General features: G+C 45.7%; 1 long non-coding RNA gene across 1 annotated transcript; it reads right to left on the bottom strand.

The window, feature by feature from the left end:
- Nucleotides 1–238: 238 nt before the first annotated feature.
- Nucleotides 239–10,978, bottom strand: LOC127388423 (uncharacterized). Its single transcript, XR_007890373.1, has 2 exons — nucleotides 2,228–10,978; nucleotides 239–2,067 (listed from the first exon to the last, which is right to left on the bottom strand). It is a non-coding gene; the product is annotated as an uncharacterized LOC127388423 (long non-coding RNA).
- Nucleotides 10,979–17,168: the final 6,190 nt, after the last annotated feature.

Genomic DNA, 17,168 nt, shown 5'->3' with positions numbered 1-17,168 from the left:
GTCGCTGGAGGGCTGCACAGTCCTGGAAGTGCACAAGTCCCTGGAAGTGCACAAGTCCCTGGAAGTGCACAAGCCCCGGCCGTGTATAGGATCCCAGAGAGGTGCAAGCCCCCCTGGAATCATGAGGACCCTGGAGGTGTCCATGTTCCAGGCTCTCACACCTGCTCCTTTCCTGCTCGTCTGCTGGAATTTCATGAGAGTATGAGGGAAGTGTTGAGTTTTGGGGGACCTCCCGGTGTTATTACAATCATAACTATTTTTAATATAAATACATATATTATTTTTATGCATACATGTACTTATATATATACATACATATATAAACTATAGTTAAGCAATGTTTGGCATGGATCAGGATCCATGTTTAACTCCTGCAGTGAAGCCCAGCTGAGGAAGCCTGCAGTGGTGCAAGCTGCAGCAGAGCTGAGTTTTTCCGTTCAATCAGTGGGTTTTCAAATTCAGGTTTTCAGTTTTCAGACCCTTGGGAAGATGCAGTCTGGGATGTCAGAACAGTCTGGTGACAGCTGGTCTGTGCACAGGGCTACATGGGACAGAGCACCATCCCCGCTCTCCCACAGCAGGACTGTGGGCCTCACTATCCTACAGGAAAAAAGGAGGGATTATCCTCATTTTATGATTTCATGGGCAAACAGAGGCACAAAGCATCTGAGAATAATCCAGCCATATTCTCTTCTTTCGGCTCCAGCCAGGGCCTTAAACTGACAAGAATATCCTCCATCTGCATCACTTCAGGATTGCCAGTAACATGTTGCAGTTCAGCCAGCACAAGCCAGTCTTCTCCCAACAGGACGTTCAGCCTTGACAAGTCACAGCAGACACGGCCCAGCAGCAGCACAGAGGTGAGCCCAGAGGTGCTGCCTCACCCCGGTGGGTATCACTGAAGGAGCCAGGGGTGCTTGGGGCTCTGCTCTCAGGCACAGACCTTGCTCTTCCTCTCCACATCACCTCAGCGAATAACGCATAAATACACACTCATCAAACTCCTAGATGTCATACTTAAACAAAATCACCAGGGCAAATTCTGCATTAGAGTAACTTCACTGATATAAAAAACATTACATTGGGAAAAACTCTGCCATGAAATAATTTTACTGAAAATAGATTTTTGGCAAACCTTCCTTTACTGTTTTCTCTCACTAAAATCCTGTTCCCCGAGTAGCTGAAGTTCAGCTTGGTACAATGCAAAGGGCCTTTAGATACAGCTAAAATCCTAAGCCTTCAAGACTGAGCTTTAATGGAATTTGAATTGGTGGCTATACAGATTTGAAATTCCCTAATGATTTTTATTACAATGAAAATAATCAAAAGTTAAAATCTTAATTTTATCATTAGTTTGATCTACACATGCACTGGGACACATTAAAGGCTTCTCTAAAGTACGTGCAAAAGACTATTTCTTTATATTCTAGTTACAGTAGTTCCTGACTCTCTCTAAATTGCTGGAGAGGCAGTGAAACCCCATATTTACCCTATGTGGGAATAAAATGGTGTGTGTCTCAAGTGTCATCCATCCTCGGCCCACAACCTCTCCCCTTCCCTAGAAGTACCACTCAAGGCTGGGTGCATTGGCCACCACACAGCTCCAGGGCTGCACCACTAGCTGTTCCTGAAGCTGTGATACGAAGCTGTGATGTTTTCAGTGGGCTCAAGCAAATCCAAGCATGTGATGCTGCAGGAGGACATGTCCAGCCACCTTCTCCTGTGCCAGTGCCAGCCCTTGTGCTGCTGCATGCTGTGGTGGAGGAGAGATCCAATGCTTTTTCCTGTTTGCAATGGACCAGTCACTCCCACAAACAGGTAGTAAGTTGTGAAATCAGGTAAAGAGCTTTCTAGTCTGAACCCAAGGACACCTGTGGCATGAAAAAGCACTTCAATTCGTGGGCATTTTGGTCAGCTCATGGATGAGTCACTTGCACTACACTGCAGAACCCTACAGAACATCTCACCCATTCAACACAAGGCAACAGCAATCACTGGGAGGTGAAATGCCATGGAAATATGCAGAAAAGTGTAGGTAGGGCTTCTGTATTTCTCCCTGAGATCTCCCTAGGAGAAAAAAAAAAAAAAAATTAAAAATTAAAAATTTAGTACACAGTGCCTGGGAGGCAAGTCCAGAGCACTTGGGATAAACCCCTGACCTGAGTTTACTCAGGCACTATGTGACAAGCTCTAGATGCACCAAAATTTTTGCATATGTCCAGATCACCTTTCCTGTGCACACAGGATCAGCTGCACCTTGGAATTTCAGCAAAGCCCTTGTGTTCCTGCTCAGTGAGCCTGAGGCATTTCTGGGTGTCCAGCACTCTTGTAGAAATTAATGCCCTGACCAGCTATTGCATATCAGGACACCCTGGACAAATATTGAAGTCCTCTTCTTCTGCCCAGGCAAAACTTCTAGACAGAAACAAAGGACACATTAAAAACAAACAGGATATACAGTAGCACAAGTTCTTATATTTCACTTTAGTGTAAAATAGTTTCACCTCTGCACCAACCCATCATTGTACAACAGAAAATAAGAAAACACACAGAAGTCACTGTCACTTGAAGCCCAGATCTGGGGTCATCCTTGGTGAAACATGTCCACAGGTTCATCCTCTACAGCACCCTTTCTGAGCAGAGACTTTATCTGCAAAATGTTATTTCTCAGGATGCTCACATTGTTTTCCCCACGACTCTGCTCTGAGGGCCTCCAACCACAGACCTGGTTTTGGAATCCACAGGAACACTTTGAAGCTAAAACCCCAAATCCAGAATTACCAGCTACAGAGGCAGGTGCCAGCTGCTGGGCTGACTCAGCCACTCCAAACCTCCATCAGATCTGAATACACTTCTCAAGCTGTGAGCTGATTTTCTGATTAATTCTTTGAAGCCCCTTGACAGTGAAAGCAAATTGACACACATCTAAGTTTTGCTCAAGGTTTTGGAAACACTACAAGCCTTTATTAACATCAGGAGAAACGCACAGATTTAGACAAATATAATGAGTCCTGATCACTTTTCACTGCCAACTTTTTATGTGAACCAGGAATGACTGTTGAGCTGAGACAGGCTTTTGGGGATGAAATTTTGTGCAGTTGTGACTGACATCAGGGTACATACTTCATTGGTAAAATCAGCAAAAAAGAGCCCCCACTCCCTGCTATAAAATATATTTGTCTTTACCCCTGCCCCATCCTTCTTGTGCATCGCGAAGAGATTTCTTTCCCTTTATTCATCTCTTCACCAAGTCCTTTTAAAATCTACTATTTCCTCTGTCCCTTGGTCCTGCTTGGGGATTTTCCATTCTCTCTTTTGCCACCTTTTGGAAGAGAACTTCAGTCCAACTGGTTCCCCTGCTCAGACAACCTTTTTCACATTCCCAGAGCCCAGTCAAACACCAGGGCCAACATAAAGTTAAGGTCCCTTTTATTGGCTTTTGTCTGAAGGCTGTGTGTTAGAGATCCAGTCAGGAAAGGCAAATAAACCTTGGCATTCAAGCCTTTAAAACTTTCCCTGGAGATAATAATAGCACTGCATTGTAAAGTTAAAAAGCAACCGTAGACTGAAGTTGTTCCTGGGTTGTTATGCCACGTAGCACAGACCCATTAGAGGTGGGAAAGGCAGCAAAAGGCTCCTTCACTCTGTGCTCAACAGTTTACACCTGAGAATTGTTTGGCTCTGCCCACACTTTGCCTTTCAGTACGTGTCTGTAAAGAGGCTGATTTTTCCTGCCTCGCGTTTTCCCATTTCTCTATGTTGTTTGAACAGCTTTGTGATACAAATCACTTCCCATTTTTGAGGGGACTCAAGGGAAAGTGTTTGAATTTCATGGATGGGCAAAAAGAGGGATTGTGCTGTACAGGGTGTTTTGTCATCTTTAGAGGTCACCTCTGGTATTTCTGCCCCAGCCGCTGCTGTTCCTCATGAAGGCAGCAGCAAAGTATTAGTCATCTGATGAACCAAGCAGCTACTTGGCAAAACAAGGGTTACTCAGGCTGAATTGATTGCTTGCACATTTCCATGTGATTTACAAATCAAGGCCGCTCTTTTCCAATGAAAGAAGCAAAAATAATCGGGCAAAGAAAAAAAAAAAATAGAAGGAAGTTCAAATTCTATTTTTGGGGATTTATTCCTCTTTTAATTACCGTTCAGCAGCTGGATCCCTCCCGTGCACCACAAAGCTGGTGGCCCTGTCCGGCCGAGCTGTGCTGGGGCTTTTAGCACCACAGCGGTTAGACCAGCACCAAGGAAAAACCCTCTCAGACTCTCCAGTTGCGTTACCATCACTTTAACTTAGCAGCCCTTGACACTCGCAGATAAGGACTGCAAGTTCCCTCGGTACTACAGAAATATTGACACAAAGAATATGTTTATCCCTGCCCGGAGTTCTGCAGAGCAAGGTGGCAACAGCAACCTCAGGACTTGATTTCTTTGGCCTTGAAAGGGCATCTATGCTGCAGCACCAGCAGTTTATTGATTTTATTTCTTTTTCTTTCCTTCTCTAGTTTGGAAATAACGTTGTGTTTTCAAGTCAGAGTCATAGGTCTAAGGGGAGATAAGTTGGAAGAAACTAATTTTAGGATTTTTTAAATATTAATACCCTTTGGACTGTTAAAGACACTGAGGAGCCAAGGAGAGTTTCTGATTTTCTCCCAAAGTTTCTATTCATTAAGACACACAGAGAAAACATCAGCTGACTTTCTGGCTAGGATTTCTCTAGACCATCTTACACCAGGTCCAGCTCCAACTTGGGGTTTCCATGCACAATCCCTGCATTTTAATCTATTGGCAAAAGCACCCACAAGCAGAGCTGCACCTGCTAACTTTATGAACAACCAAGGGAATCAAACCACCTTTGGCAGGGATATGGGAGTGTTGAGTGTGTGACAGACAAGTTGTCCCATCACTACTGCCTTCCCTAGCTTGATGGTGAAGTGAAGCAGAAGAGCTGGGACTCAGCTGTTTAAACCTTGGTCCTAAAGCCAATGCCTTCAACATGACACCTGAGGCTCATTGCGAGAGGTTCAAGAGCAACAGGAACAGCCTAGTCCAAACTGCCCCTTCCGATGATGACTCAAGGACAGGTAGGTCTGTAAATGTGACAAAACCCATTGACTCACTTTGGGGAGATACAGCACCTACCTCTGCTCATCCAAGTTGAGGAAAGTAAAAGAGACTGGAAGAGGTACAGGAAGATCTGGGACACGATGAATGTTGCCTCTGGTTCAGGAGTGGATCTGCAATAAACTGTATTCCCCTGCCCTCTCCTGGAAGGAATACGCCAGAGCTGGGTGTGTTTGTGCAGGATCCTTGTGATGAGAACTCCAGGGAAATGGCTTAAGGTGGTGAGAGGAGATGGTGATTTTGAAGACAATGTTTACTAACAGCTGTGACCGTGTTGTGTCCATCATGAGTTGCCATCACCATGTCTGTCAGAAACTGGCACATGTCTGGAGAAGTTGAATGTTTTCAAGAAGGAGCTGCCTGCCTGTCTGGTCATTTGCAGTGAATTGGGAAACAGAGAGGATGAGCTAAACGATGGAATCCAGAGGCTCTCTCTCACCTTATACAGTAAACAGAGCCTGCATGAAAACACCAGTAACCTTTGCTCAGGTCACAGCAGAGCATCCAGGTCAGAAATGCACCAACAGGCAGCACTCCTGAGGGTACCAGTGCAGAACAGGCAAGTGGGACCCCATCACTTGGCCAAATACATGGTGAGAGCTCAGCAAGATTTATTTAACCTCTTTGGAGCTTGCAGAGCACAGAAAGTGCCAAAGTCCTCAAAATTGGGAGGATGTAGGTCTGGGAGTCTGATCCTGAACCTTCAGCTGTGATCACAGAATCACAGAATTGTTGGAGCTGGAAGGGACCTCTAGAGACTATCTAGTTCAGCTCTCCCACTGAAGTAGGATCACCTAGAGCACTTTACAGAGAACTGCATCCAGGTGGGTTTTGAATATCTCCAGAGACGGAGACTCCACAACCTCCCCAGGCAGCCTCTTCCTGAAGGCTTACTTTTAACCCTCCAGACACACAGTTCACTGAATATTGCCCAGTTACATAGAATCACACCTGAATAAACTGCTTGGTTTTGCAAAGCTTCCCTTTTCTCCAAAGACACATGAATTCCATTCTTCTTTTTTTCCAAACACCAAACATCCAAAGCAATATTAGTCCTGTTTTACAAAGAGGACTGATTAGCAAATTGCTGCTGTTGAGATAATAATGGGAGCAATGAACCACAAAAAACAAGTGTAGAAACTCTACAAATAAGTCTATAGTTCAATAGTTAACAGCATAGGACTGAATCAGGAGCTCTGGAAGGGCAGGACCAACCACATTTGCACTAAGTCACCTCAAAGCTGTCTCACATGCTTTGAGTTTTCTTTGCAGTTGTGTTTCATCAAGTCTTTGTGAACCCAGCAAAGAGGCATGCCAACATCTTCTAACATGCTAGGTAAGTGAATCACCTCCTTGAAGCTGGAATGCTGCTCAACACAGGAGAACATGAGACTCTGTGTCTTAGGCTGTGAGAAAACATTGGGGAGGCATTATCTTTTAAACCTTGGCTAATTGCCAAGGGGAGTTTCTGGGGGATGATGATGGGGGAGTTGCTGAAGACCACAAGAGACACTACATAGTATCTTGACAATTTCCAGAACTGGTTTCTTTCCATGCCTCACGTGAGTACAAGTCCCTTCTGTTGGGTTTGCAGTATGATCAGCAAATTTCTTTACCCTCCCCTTCACCCTCTTATCAAAGAGATGAACTGCAACAAAACATTTTCAGCTTCCTTAAAAAGAGAGGTTTCTTATTTCCTGCATCAGTACAGGGGTTAAGAACAACATTTCTGTTCATGACAGAAACAAACATTAAATGAAAGTTGAGTTATATCCCTCCTGTGACTAATGTTCTAGCTTGTTTTCTAAAGTTAATTCTTCGTACACTTTTTTCCCCCCTCTTGTTCTGTTTTACATTTGTCCAGACTCCCTTGTTCCTGAGGGACTAATTACCCACTCAGCAGTTACTCTGAAGTCCAACTGTAATAGCTGGCAAAACTCTGTTCTTCCATGCAAGCTTTCAAAATAATTCCTCAATTTATTTCAAATAGCACCACTCTCTGGAGCTTCTTCCCAATTTGCATTGCCCTGGACTGAGATTTATTTCACTGCTGTTGAGAGCTCACTGCTTTGCTTGTCACAGGGCAGATATTCTCAGCAGAATAATTAAAACAAATAAACAAACAAAAAAAACCCAAACAAATGGATCTCTCATTTAAAAAATTACCCATTGTGATGTAATCTTCTATTTTGTCATCTAATGAATCCTTAGTAGCAATGTAAGCAATGAAGAAGACACTGATTCAGACCTAGATCATTCTTCCTCAAAATACAGATGGGATCATAGCAAGTGTTTTCATTCACATCAACTTTGAACTTGTCAAAATGTTTGGGGAAAATTTAGTAATACATCCTGTGATCTAAAGATGCTCATTTTCTTATTCTGTAGGTGTTTGGGAGCAAAATATCCACCCCCAATGGTGTCACAAGAAATAACGGAGAGCTAAATTCAGATTATAGGCATATATTTTTTCCCATAAACACTGCTTGAGAGGAAACCGTGTCCTTACCTGATTCTGCTACTATTTCATTGTCTTTATGGCTAGAAGTGTCTCCCCTCATCTCCTTGTTCTTCAGTTTCACCATCTGTTCCTAAGGATTATAATCTTGACATTTTACAATAGTGAACAAAGTGATGTTCATAATATTTCACTATGATCATCTGATGAAGAATATTTAGGAAAAAAGATGACAACAAAGCCTTTTTTGCAAGACCCCTGGATTGTGCCAAAGGCACAGGGCATATGGCAGCTCCTATAAAAGAGCCTATAATCACTGAATGAGAGAAAACATATTTAATTATTTCATTCTACCATAACCTCTACTTAATGACATGCTAATTTGGTTGGTTGTTTTATTTTTTCTAGAGAAAGGTGTCTCTAACCACTGCACATCACCCTGTATTTGACCAAGGAAACCCGGGATCTGTCTGCCTCAGAGGCACCACGCAGCACCCACCCTTGGCTCTAAAGCTGATTTATCCCAACACTTGAGCAACATTTAGATCTGGATTTCTTTTTCTTTTCATAAGATTGCATTTAATTGTGACCATCCTGTGAACTAATGCAAGAAGGAGGGCTTCTCTAGCTAGCACTATGGCTCTTGTCAATCAACAAGTATCAACTCTCTATTATAGCTCAGCATTGACCATGCAAACTTGCCAGTTAACTGAAGTTCACTATTGTAACTCTCTTTGAAATTCTTGTCTAAATATCACAGCCCTTAAGGTAAATACTGGCTGACTTCTGCCCTGCAAAGAGCAAAGTGTTGCCAAGCCAGCCCTTCTGCTCACAGCCTCACTAGCACCATTAGTGAAGAAAGCTAATTTTGCTTTTGCACTCAAAAATAAGATACTTATCACTGTTGGAGAAGACAGAAAGGATGTTGGTTCTGAGTTGTCAAGTTTTTCACTTTTAGTGTGCAAAATTAATTATAATCACTAGTGTAAGTTATTTGCTGCTGGGACCCACAGCAACACCAGTACTAGCCAGGAGTTTCACTGGTCAGCTCAGCAGAGGCTAAAGAAATTAATTGTAAACTGAGTCTTTATCAAAATTGATTTGGTAATTAAATATTTATTTCCAAGACTTGTCCCAGTCCTATTTCCAGCCCAAAACTACAAATTTTTAAAAGATACCTTACCTCTGCTCCTTCATGTTAAAAACCAATCTCTCCCGTTTTTGTAAACCTAGCAATTTTTTTTTAATACAGGTTCCTACGTCTTACACTCTCTTCACTTAACGAGCCATCAAAAATGTTCCTGCTAAGGTTATAGATTGTCCCTTTTTCCTCTTTCCCCGAGGCATTCACCAGCTGGGGCAGCACCCGGGGAGCAGCTCCCCCTGACCAGGGCTGAGCTGCCAGAATGAGAGGGCACCACACACAGCCACAGTTACACTGCGCCTCCTCCTGCTGGATTTACTGCCTGGAAACCCCAGTATTTCGAAAATCAAAACCTGGGAGCTGTTCTGCATCTGTCAGCACCTTTTTAAGAAGAATCTAAGAACTGCCTGGGCAATCATATAAAAATTGAAATTGTCAAACACTCTTTCCTTCCCCCCCAACCTGTGTGCAGGGCTGTCAAAAGGGACCGTGGCGTGGGCCAGGGCACAGCTGACCGAGTCAGAAACATCATTTCACGCACCTGGGGCTGGAATCAGCCCCCTTCAAACAGGCTCTGGCAGATGTGAGATGTCAGCAGCTGCCTTACCAGCTGCTAGGGCCAGCAAAGGGCTGGAGAGGAGCAGGCAAGTCTTGTCATGATGCCAACAGGTCACAAAGAATCACATCCTGCTGGCATTTCACAACTCCCCTGCCTGGCCGTAGCCTCGGGGGCGGGCAGCAGGCAGGGGTGCCTGGGGCCAGGGAAGTCAGCCTGCACTGCCCCGAGGATGTGTCGGCCCTTCCTTCCCTGCAGCACTGGGGAAGCTTCCCTGTTGCAGCAGACAGGTGCAGCTGCCTGTCTGTCAGCCTTGTTTCCCCACGGCCAGTTGGGTGCAAGCTGAGGCGGCTGCCTTAACTGTTCCTGTTGATTTCAGCTGACCTCAGCAGCAAGTGTTCAAAACAGCTGCTTATAGATGCTGTACTCTTATTCTCTTAACCCGTGCCGTGGAGATGAGTGCCAGACCACAGCCAGTGACTTACTGGCACCCTCTTGGTGCCAAGCACCGTTTGCTTGTGCCAGCCTGAGTTCCAAGCACAGGAAAGGCTGCGAGTTCGCTGGGCTTTTATCAGCTCACAGGTCAGCGTCGGAAGATGCTCCTTCTAAAAGCAACCTCCATTTCCTTTCAGTCAGAGGCTTCTGGAGCAGCAGGAATTTGCAGAGAAGAGCCAGACGTGTGTGAGCAGATCTCCACCGGTGTAAAACCACACGGGCCACCTGCACTGCCATGTGGCAACCTGTGAATGGAGCTGTGCGGGTGGGAGCAGCAGTGGCCAGGCCGGGAGGCACACGGCCAGGCCGGGCTCTGCCAGCGCCGACAAGAGGGACAATATTGCAACCTTTGACGTCATTCCAGTGGGATCAAGCTCAGACGTCTGTCCCAATCGGAGATTGCGCACGGCTCCCGGAGGACAGACACGTTGTGCAATGTCGAAACGGGCCTCACTGAGGAATCGGGCAGAGCCGTGGCTCTCAGCAAACCGGCTCAGCACCCCCAGGATCTGGCCTTCAGTGTGTAGAAACAGCAAGAGTCTGGCGATTAAAGCACTGCAAGTCTGTTTAAAAAGCTGTGCAATAACTTGTCCTCAGGCAGAAACATTTTAAAATAGAGAGGGCATCGCTGTGCAGTAGCAAAATGGTGGGCAGAAGACCTGTATGTCCTCACAGGCTGGGACTGCTTGTGTGGAGTGAAAAAGAGAATTTGAACAGTCCTTGAATTTGTAAATTTTGTTTGGGCACTGTCTAGTACCAGTGGGCTTGGGTGACAGAAATAAAGGCTACAAAAAAACCAGGAACCCATTGGTCAGCATAAGTACATAGAGATGTTTAGATCTTCTCTGGGTTAAGAGAATCAAGAAAGATTCATGGAGAAGGCAAAAGATGGTGGAGTTTTGGGGGGCGATGGAAGGAAGAGAAATCAGAGCACACAATGCAAAAAGGCGCTGAGGCAACCAAAGGAATGGGACAAAGGCAGGAATGCTCCAAGGGCTCCCAGGCAGCTTGGCTGGCTGCCTGGGGCAACTGGTTCAATGCTGGACTCAGGGGTCAGATGTCATCTCCAAGGAGAGTGCTGGGAGATTTCTGTCAAGACAAGGGAAGATGAGCAATGGAGGGGCCCCTGTGCTCGAAGACGGACCAAGGAATGGAAGCTTTGCAGAAAGGGGATGAGATTCTGCAAAAGTTTGCCCAGAAAGGGCTGAGCTGAGCTGCTGGTGGAGCTGCAGCTTGCAAGGGTAGAGCCAGATCATGTCCAGGCACCCCAGGTGAGACTTAGCTGCAGCATAGCTTTTCTGGAAACAGGAGGTGGGAAGGTGGCCCAGCCATCAGAGCCCAATGGGTGAGATGGATCCTCATAAAAATGCAAGCCAGTAGAAAATGGTCAGCAACCCAGAACAAGAGGTGCAGAAAGGAATAAAAATGCTGAAGAAATCAGTTTGAGCAGAGACTCCTGAGCCACTCTTGAAGCCAGACTCCACATGGGACAGGGCCAGCCTGAGGACCTGGCCCCTCTCAACCCTCTTTTGGAGTCCACTGAGTCCCAGACAGGAGATGAAAAATTTTGTCAGCTCAATTACTGCAGCCTCCTCCTCCTTTTTGAGAGGAAAACAGCCTTCTTTGGCTGTCTTCAAGTCCACATTCCTGCTGAGGAGCCACACAGGCTGCCTCAAGGGGCCATCTTGAGCAGCCATACACTAACAGAGCTGCAGGATTTACCATCTGAAAAGAAATCAAGCTGTGTCACAGGATGAGCATAGCACAAAGTCCTGGGTCTAACACAGTGTATGGGGAGTGCAGGGTAAATCAAGCAAACTGCTGGAGGTTTCACTGGGCTTATCCCAAAGCAATGCTATGTATTCAAACAGGGAAACTTAGAACAACTTAAGAGACCTTCAGTTAGGGACTGAGCTCGGTTACTTCTGCTGTAACAAAATATAGATATTGTAGTGGTAAAACTCCTTGCTTCACTATCTAATAATGCCAAAGACAGAAGTTTATTTACAAAATGCTACAGGAAGTATCAAGAAAATAAACAAAAGTATTTCAACTAGTCCTTGAGAATGATTTAGCCATAGGCCAGGCTCAGAAAGCACTCAGGTCTACAGGAAACTAAATACAAGGATAACAGAAACCTAGACACTCTTATTTTAGAAGACCCTTTCCCATAGCTACCAGCAATCTGAACAACCTTAACAAGATCTGTTTTATCTGGGAAGCTTCAAAAGCAGGAACTGGCACAAGGGGCTGCATCTGAAGGACAGGCACCACACTGCTTTCCCTTCAGGGTACAGCTGAGGAAAAATGGGAGTAGTAAATTTTAGCCCACATAGCAAACACAGATGTGTGGTGGGCCATGGGAAAAGGTGCAGCATGGCAAGTGATTTCAGCCTGTCTTCCATACCCAGATGGTGTCCTGCTGCTGTATCAAAAAAGTTCACAGTAAAACAGAGGCTGCCAATCTGAGCTCAAATCAAAGGTGTTCCAAAAAGAGGTAGTTTGCCTTGGACGTGCTGTTGCTGACAGAGGAAAAAGCCACAGGCAGGCAGTGAGCAGAGTCCCTGCTGAGCTGGGCAGCACTTGGGGCCCTACAGAGCTGCTGGTGCTGGGACAGCTGCTCCTCCAACACTGGGCTGACCAGTGGGCTTGCTGGTATTGCACAACCCCTGGGGAGATGGTGTGAGAAAGGAAATCATTGCAATGGGCACCTGAGTGCAACGGAGCCTTTCAGCAGTAGAAATGGCTCTTGTCCCTGTGCCTGACTCAGCCTCCAAGTATTGCAAAGTCCCTGCTCGTATCGCATGCAGGTAGTAGGGTTTCTAATTTAGAAGCTGCAGTGGAACAAGAACAGAGAAAGTATTCAAGGGCAATGGCTTAACCTGGCACAAGTCTGCATTCAACAGAGTGAGATTGCTGCTGTGCCCAAAAGAAACTCTCATCAGAGGCTCAGAGCATCACTGCCCCCATTCTTGGCAGGGAAAGGTCTGGAGTTTGGATACACCTCACATCTCCAGGCCTTACAGGCAGATTTAGCAACCACAAAGAACAACCTAAGAAGCAATCATAAAACCTGTCCCAAACCCAAGTGTAGCAACATTGATGCTCTCTCCAGACAGCTCAGATGCAAACTCCACCCTCAGGGGACCACAAGGGACCGACTGCCCCAGGGGAACACCATGCCTGATATAGGTGGGGCTGCTCTGCAGAAGTGGGGGTGGGCTGCAGGGATGCAGGCTGCAGATGCTGTAATAAGAGTTCATCTCCTGCTGGAAGAAAATGGGCAGAGTCTGAACCAGAACCCAGCTGAGAGGAAAACCAAGGCAGGCAGCAGCCCACTACAGAGATTTGGAGGGCAGTGAATCTGAGGTGGGTGCAGGTAAGGGGAGGTGCTGGCAGAACACGGGAGGTAAATATTAGGAGACAAATTTACATGAACTTCATCTCCTAACCTCTAAATATTTAAAAAATTGACATCTATCAGTGTGTGAGCCATTCACTTGTGACTGTCAGTTGCCAACAAGGCACATCCAGAGGGAAGACAGGCATTAAGAGCTCAGTGCAACAAGAACTGAGTCTGGAGAGACTTACCTAAGCCACCGGCCTCTGGAGACACCTGTCTGAAGCTGAGCTGGGGGAAAAAAGCGTCTTCCTGCAGGCTGACAGAATCCCTGGGAAGTGGGTGTCATTTAGTAATGACAGCTTTCACACCTAGGAAAAGCAAGCCAAAAAAAAGCAAAATTACATTAAGACTGGTATTGACAGAATTGGTAAAACAGAAAGCCCAGAGGAAGGAGAGATTCTTGGGGGCAGGATCCTGGCCACCCAGAAGGGGATGGGAGCTGTGAGTGTTTCAAGTATGATGAACCCTCATCTCAGGGCAGGGACCTTTGCCCTGTCTTGGGAAAGAAGGTTACCTCTGAGAATTACCTGCCTGCTCCATCGTGGGCAGCCCGCAGGAGCTAATTCCACCTGTGAGCACTGATGGGGTAAGTGATGCGCAGGTTGTTTTCAGGTGAGAGGCCTTTGAGTTAACAGCAGGTATAGGCAGCTGCCCTCTGTGTTGTGTGAACTTTATTCTGTTTGCAAAATAACATGAGCTCCACAAGCTGCTGCTCAGCTGTCTGCTGACCACAACCACCAGGTCAAACTGCATTGGAGGGATCTGACTCACTTCTTGCATCAGATCTGCAAGAAAGTGAGTCAGGGATAATCTAAAATATCATTATCAGCCCCCTAAGCCTCCATAGATCTGCCTAAATTGGTCTCTCTCTGGCAATCTCTTTGGGAGCCAAACTTGAGGCTCATTCAGTGCAAGTAGGGAGTGAGAAATCAGTTGAGGAAGTTAGCAAACAGAAAAGGAGTTAAGAGATATGTACTGAGGAAGCAGGGAGGAGTTTGCACCAGGGATTGCTGTCTTTGCTGCTCTTGGTCCACTGGAAGCCAGAGCATACTGTGGTTAGATGGGAGTGCTGGTGCTCAGGAGAGCATCACAGAAGAAACCTCAGCAAGGATTGCCAGACTCGAGATGGACTAAGTGATCCCATCGAGGAAACAGGATCTGGCCCTGATGGAAAGGAAGGAAACTGGGGGTGCAAGAATGAAAGAAGTAGCAGGAGCCTGAGGGTGGTGTGTGAGTGAAGTGGTAGGGAAGGACCAGGGTGGGTAGTTGTGCCGAGGGAGCCTCTGCCTGCCACAAGTGACTGGAGCAGGGCGGGCAGGGAGCTGTGGAAGAGCCTCATCACTCAAACAATTGCTTTTCCCTCATCTCTAAGGGAGGAACTGGAGACTAGGACAAGACTGAGGAGCTGCCAATGTGGAACAGACCAGTGATGCCTGCAGTCAAGTACCCAGCTTCCAGCAGAGGCCAAATTTGGATGCTTTAGAGGAAAATCTTCGATAGCATCCTAGTCCCAGGAAGAATGCAATACATGAAGTGTTTTGCTCACGTTGGGATAGCTACAGATTTGTAGCAGGGCAGACAGGCTATTTATAAGGATATCTGATATCTGCTGAACTCTGTGTACTTTCTATACATTATACATCAAGTCTAATGAGAAGGCTCAGAGGCTGAGGGGAACAGAGGAGCACAGGTTAAAGAAGAGATATCCTCTTAATACAATACATACGGGGAAGAACAGTAGATGGCCCTGTGCCCAGCACTACTTACAAGGCCTCTGAAAGTTGAGGAAGATCACTTTACTAACAACACTGTGAGAAGAAAGGGTTGATAATGCTGGTTGTATTGATAGTTCTGCATTATTAGACAGATAATTGTTTGCTCCTGAAAAGAAAAAAAAAAAAAGGATCCAAACCTATTCATAGGTGTTTCACTATGCTCTCTTTGGAGGACATGCTGTACCTAACAAAATAATGAGCCAGCTAAAGGGTTAACTCTTTCTCTCTCCAAGCCTTCTACAAGAGAGCTAGAATACAGATTTAAGCACAGACAAAAGATGATAGTTGTTGCTATTAATGTTTCAGCTAGCATCTGCTCTTTTTAATTAGTTGAAGTCCAGTTTTTTCTGGAGACAGAGCTGCTGAGCAGAAGTGTGCTGACTTCTTTTCTGCTTAGGCAGCTATTCTGATCTCTCTTGCCCTTTAGAGACTTCTTCCCCATTTCACAGAGGCCAGAGCCTTTTGTGCATTGATAGTCAGTACATGCCCATAGGCTAGGTTACGTTTTGCTGCAAATAGCTTCAAATCTCTGTTTCCCACTAGTGGGAAAACCGACACAGGAAGATGCCTGACAGATGCCCTTTCTGCCTTACAGACACATACATGACTGTGCATTGCTTCAGTTAGCAGCAGCTCAGTTTTCTTCTGCAAACAGGCACTATCACAAAGTAGAGGCAGGTGGATGGAGAAGGGTTCCCCAGGACCTGTTAACCCCTCTGTTTTGCTCAAAGCTCACTGATCCTTCACCTCACCCTTTGCAACAAGACCTTTGAGGCTCTGAGTGTTTCGATTACACATAGATGAATAATTTACAAGCCACGGCTGTTGCAATAAACAATTCCTTCTGCTATGGCCAAATATTCAAAGACAATGGCTTGTCTTAAATTTGCCTCACCTTGATAAAAACCCCACGACTTAAGCAGCATTAAAAAAACCTTTAAAAGGGAAGCTGGTGAGGGAAGAGCAGGGTGGCACATCACAGAAGCAAACAGCACTCACAGCAAGTATTCCTGTTATCTCTGAGCAGGGCATTGACCTGCTGTACAAACTCCAGGTAGGAAAACCACTGGCAAAGCAACCTCAGATGTAATATTTACCTAAGAGGAGATATTTCAATGGAAAACAAGCTACAGGATCTGCTGATATCCTGGTGGAAAGAACAGCGGACATTCACACAGGTGTAGGCAAAGGAATAGGGACAGGATGTAGGAACTTTCTAGTAGTTCCAAGTAATAAAGCTGTTGTTGCATGAAGAGCATGTTTGTGCTGTCTGTGATCCCAGCTAAACAGCTATGAGAAGTTGTGGATTTGAGGTTAGTCCCACCAGAGACCCAGCTTTGATTCTCTGTGCCCCAGTTCTCCATACTTAAAATAGAGATGCAAATCCTGCATGAAAACAGCCAGGCCGGCACCAAACATTCAACAGTCATCGCAGCTGGTATCCAGCGATGCCTCCTTCTTTGGCAAGGGGAAGTTGATCCCATGAGCTACCCTGGGGATATGAGCCACAATTTTGGATCACAGACAATAGTTCCTGTATGAGCTTCTCCTGAGAAAAAAGGTAAACAGGACTGAAACAGCTCAGAAGGAAAGTGAATAACACTTTGTTTTTATCTTTAATCCATGCTACATGAGCAGTTCTTAGAAATCAGCATAACCCATAACTTTACTTAATGAATCTTTTTTCATATGCTCCATACATCCATGTTGAAGGACATTTGTGTGCAAGGATTGCAGGACCAGCCTGCTTTTCCATCATGAAGCTGCAGTTTCATTATCTCCCTAAGCCGACCAGAGCACAGTGTCACTTAAAGGGCCACTTCCACCTTCCCCCAGCCCATGTGTCCCTCTTCCTTAAGCCATCATGGTGATCATAATAAAAAGGATCTTTTTGTCAGGCAGGGTATTATTCAGCTGGATTATTTCCTATGCAGTCACAGCAGCTGAAGTTTTGCCACAAAGCAAGGGCCAGGAAAAAGGCTGGAACTGTGCCTTAGGAGCTTAATGCAACATCGTGGAGTTGCAGCCTCAGGTTCCTGGGTCATTTGTCCCTGCAAATAGCATGGATTTATAGCCCTGATTAGGAAAGTCTCCTTGGCTGCAGCTTTGTGGCTGTCTACAATGGGCCAAATGCAAACCCGTGGGTCCCAAAAGTACTGGGCTCTGAGGAAAGTCTGGAACTAGTTACAGCTTTCAGTTTGGGTTCAGGT

This window comes from Apus apus, chromosome 9 (genome assembly GCF_020740795.1).
Source record: "Apus apus isolate bApuApu2 chromosome 9, bApuApu2.pri.cur, whole genome shotgun sequence".
Lineage (NCBI taxonomy): Eukaryota > Metazoa > Chordata > Aves > Apodiformes > Apodidae > Apus > Apus apus.
Note: the sequence above shows the minus strand (reverse complement) of the source record. Positions and strands in the feature narration are given on the sequence as shown.